Here is a 2,969-nt window from a genome sequence, read left to right on the forward strand (position 1 = left end):
CGATCTGCATCTTGTTGAGTTCTCGAGATGCATTTGTGTAAAACCCACCAGAATGATCGTCACAGACCCCAACTAGAAGGGCATGTATATATGCACAGTGATATGCATCGTTTTCCCCCCTTTTGTACATGTTTTTGCTTGATTTCTCCCGGAAGTTCCAAGCAATATTCTACGCATGAAGATGTAGCCTAGCTTCCATATCGTTCGTTTTCCATGCATGCATACATGTATGCAGCATGGTCCAGCTGCAGAGTGGATCGAGACGCCTCTCGCGTTGGTGTCCGAGATGGCGATATGATGATATGCGTGTGGGCTCGGTACGTGCAAAGTCGAGCAACCGGCAACGCGACGTCGATGGCTGGGAGCAAGCGTTTGATGATGGATCTAGGCTAGCCGTGCGCCATATCCGATCAACGTGCACTGTGGGGCTTTTGGTTTCTTTGTGGGCTGAGGCGCCGTCGGCCAGTTAAACTAGAGCCGGTCACGGATTATCTATGGACCGCCTCATGTTCATCTTTACACGCTTCTGCACACCATATATGATTTATATGCTATCGCGTAATTAAGTTGACGATATAGAGTCTGTGGGTCAGCTCCAGTAAATTCATGTCACATGTCCACCAACGTGTTTCATTAATACACACTTAAATTGACAAGCCGACTGAGGATGGGATTCCGCCCGAATAGACAAAACTGGTATCATCTGTTACTAGCGTGGCGGAGATCGGCGTCGACACACAAAGCAGCACGGAACGTGGAGATGGAGTAGCGCGGAGGTGCGGTGCCGGTAAGCAGCACGGAATGGCACCGACGAGTGAGGAGACGACGCGGCATAGAGTCAACTCCTATTGGGTGCAGGCAAGTTGTATGCAGAACTTGATTGGTAGTTGTAGCGCTTGTTGAAAGTGTTATATTTTATTGAAGGATGTTACTCCAGAGGGAGTCCATTCTCTAGAATTTGTGTAATTTAATGGGTAAAGGCCAAGAATGAAAACATTCTTCTACTAAGCGCAGCCAAAGTACATTGGGTTATATACCATGGAAATCTACCATTTCTCGAGTGAACATTCCCTCATTTATTTAAATACCACATTTTATAATGAAAATATTATCAAAATACTCTATCTGTTCCAAACATATAACCATTTCTAGGATTTAAATTTTGTACCCTAATATAAGTGTTCCGTACTTGTTCCATAATTTTAATCTGAATGATTCTATAGTTAAACAGATGTTTAGAAAGAAAATCTAATAAATTCAATATTTAAAAATTGACCATTTAATTGACTTAAAAAATTGTTGGCATCTTCTTAGCCTATGCTAAGCGAACTAGAAATGTTTATATTTAAATAAAGTTAGTGTTTAACAGATATTCTGCATTACCAATGTATCTAAGAGAAAATGCATAATAAGATGCCCTCTCAAGGAACTGAACGTTTTAGATTATAGCTTGGTCAAAAACTTTAATCAGCAATAAACGTTTAGAAAAACTTCAACTAAGAATGAACCCTTTTTCTCAGTGTCATGGTCATTGGTGCTGAGGTCCAATGTCTCGACACCAAAGACGATGGCGCTGACACCCTCTTTCCCATGATGGCTTTGACACGGAGAATATCGGCATCAAAGACTTTGGCGCCAAGGGCCTATTTATAAAAAGTCAAAAAAATAATCTTATACGTAAGAAAAATATATTTATAATAGGTCCTCAATGCTAATGTATTTGTTGCTGACCTTCTCCATATCATGGCTACAAGGAGAAAGGGCCTCAGCGTCAATTGACATGGTACTGAACGTTGGATCTCGGCACCAAGGTTATCGAAGCCAAAAAAAATTCATTCTTGATTAAAGTTTTTGTAGAAGTTTATTTATAAAATATATTTTTTAAAAGGGCTAAAATATAAAAAAAAAATCCAAATCCACCTTAAGGAACTAAAGTATCCAATATGTGGCTATTGCTGTTTTATATACCCGTTACATTTATAAAACGTACTCTACGTCTAGCCATATCAGACTAATCTCATCGAGTCTAATAAGTAAGAAATCATAAAATATGATTCAAGATAAGTGATATCCTGAGACGTGAAAAGGTACGTAGGCTAGTGAGTATGACCCAAGGTCCTGGGTTCAAATCTCTATAGAAGCATGAATTTTAGATTGAGTATTTGAGAGGTAAGTTTCCAAAAATTTTTAAAAAAATGGCTGTATATATCCGAGTGGATATAGAGACCAGGTAAAAATACTCTTCTCTAAAAGAAAAAAGTGATATCTTGAGATATCCGTTGACATATACTTGGAAAGTTGACTATCCTGCAGCACCAACCACACAATTAATATGATCATCTTTTCGCTTTTTAATGGAAATAATGGAACGTATTTATAAAAAAATAATTTATGAATAAAGCTTCTATATATGTTTTTAGTTATTTAAAAGACAAAACTAAAAATAAACGACGATAAAAACTATGAAATCAACTCTAAATTAAAAATTTTAAATTTTAACCTATAAGCATAATTATAAGAAAAAAACGGGGGTGCAAAGCCAACCCTCAAGTTGCAAGCACCTAGCAGTCGTACCCCATACGGGTACGTTGAGTGACTAGTGGGCAGGTCTGCAGCGCCCATGGGCAGCAGCTGGCTGCTGCCATGCCATGCCATGCATGGGATGGGAAATAGTACGTAGTACTGGGGATGTGTGTGTGTGTGGGTTCATTCACTACCACACAAATCCATCATGTGTTCCGGCCAGAAAACAAACCGACACGCTTTTGTTGGCACTTCTCTCCTTCGGCAAATATATCTATATACGGATCAAAGCATGATGGCTTTTTGGAAAAGAGTGGCGAGGAGATTGATGTTTTTGAGTGCTAGCTTGGTCGTCTAGCTAGACATCAGTGTGTGGCTTGTGGGGATGCCCATCTGATGTTTCAATCCGAAACACAGTGGCCTCATTTGTGGGTTGAGGACAGTTA

This window comes from Oryza brachyantha, chromosome 6 (assembly GCF_000231095.2).
Source record: "Oryza brachyantha chromosome 6, ObraRS2, whole genome shotgun sequence".
NCBI classification, from domain to species: Eukaryota; Viridiplantae; Streptophyta; class Magnoliopsida; order Poales; family Poaceae; genus Oryza; species Oryza brachyantha.